The sequence below is a fragment of the Lactuca saligna genome, chromosome 2 (genome assembly GCF_052625555.1).
Source record: "Lactuca saligna cultivar CGN05327 chromosome 2, ASM5262555v1, whole genome shotgun sequence".
In the NCBI taxonomy this organism is placed as follows: domain Eukaryota; kingdom Viridiplantae; phylum Streptophyta; class Magnoliopsida; order Asterales; family Asteraceae; genus Lactuca; species Lactuca saligna.
This window is the reverse complement of record NC_136418.1, coordinates 173,515,045-173,516,693: the sequence shown is the minus strand read 5'-3', so window position 1 is coordinate 173,516,693 and position 1,649 is coordinate 173,515,045.

Sequence of the window (1,649 nt, the reverse complement as noted above, 5' to 3'; positions counted from 1 at the left end):
CTTTCGATTCTTTGACTTTGCATTGTTAGTCAAAAAGCTTTAATCTTTGTGCTTTAACTGTCAAATTGAGTGTTAATTGTGTGTTGGTCATTTAAACTGGTTAAGCATTGTGCTTTAACTCCATTATCACCTCAAGATCCTCCTTAATAATTTGTCCCGCTCTCTTCCCAAGCATCGAGGACGATGCATATTTTTAAGCTTGGGGAGGGATGTATCATAAATAATTAATAATAATAATAAATAAATAAAAAAGTTGCATATTCATTCATTGCACTAGTAAAAATAAATAAATAACTAAAAATAAAAATACAAAAATATTTTTCTTTTTCATTTAGGTTTTTATGATCATTTCATGAATTTTTCTTTCCTCTTTCTTCTCATCTTTAGAATGTCTTTAACTTTTTGTCACAATACATAGTGAAGTTCAAAGTTTTGTCTGCTTATACCCCTTATATATGTGGTGTCACTAATTTATGAAACTTTATAAGTATTGAGAACACACTTATTATTTCTATGTTTGCATTTCTTCATTTGCATTTGCATTCAAGCCCTAACTTTTCCGACCGTAGTGGAAAAATTTTCGAAAATTTTCAAAAAATTTTATTTTTTCTATTATCGTGCAACCCTTGATTTTTCCGTGCAACACCTACTGTGAAATTCTACGTCCGCCCCTGATTATGATACACCATGTTTGTAATGTTTAAACCATAAACCTTAAATCTGATACAAACTCGACGGAAAATAAACATGTTTAAGTAAATAGATTGAGACGACACAAAAAATAAACAAGTAAGTTTATGGTCAAGTTTGTTCAACGCGTTTAGTGTTTCAACACGACATGACATAACATGTTTATAAGGTCTAAATCCTAAACCTCCCAACTAAGCACATACTCGAATTGAAATAATCGTGTTGGGTAAGAGACCACAACTTGTTTAAGTAAACGAGTTGACACCACTCAATATGGAAATTAAACGATAAGATTATAGTCAAACTTTTTCAACCCGTTTAGTGTTTCAATCTAACTTGACATTAGACGTTTATAACGTCTAAACCCTAATCCCGACACAAAACAAAAATGGTTGTGGGAGATATATAAGCCCGTTTAATTAACAAGTTGACATTATACAACATATAAATTAAACGGATAAAGTTAATGTTAAGATCTTCCGACCCATTTATATTTCAAGATAATAAATTCAACATGATACCTTATATTTACATGTTTACCAAGTCCAATATTTATATGTATTTTTTTTATGGGTTTATTTCCTTTACAACCACTTACGAGGGCCTATATATTAGGGTTAATCTATAAACTTTCTTATTATGCTTTAATCAAAATTGGATATGTGGATTTTAATAAAATTCAGTTAAAAAAACCGAAAGATAAAATTTTCATTATGATAGGTGGCATATCTTTGGTTTCTGTTTTAATTCATTACATATTAAATTATGGTTTTGTTCCTATTTATTATTTTCTTTTCTTTTTCTAATGGATTTGAAACGGATATTTAAGCATATATGATTGGGATGCATGAACGATCTAACTTAAATTGAATTACCAAAGCATCATTTTTTTTAATCGAATCAGAATGAGTGAAACATCCTAATTATTTAATTTTCACATCGTGTTAACCTATTAGTAA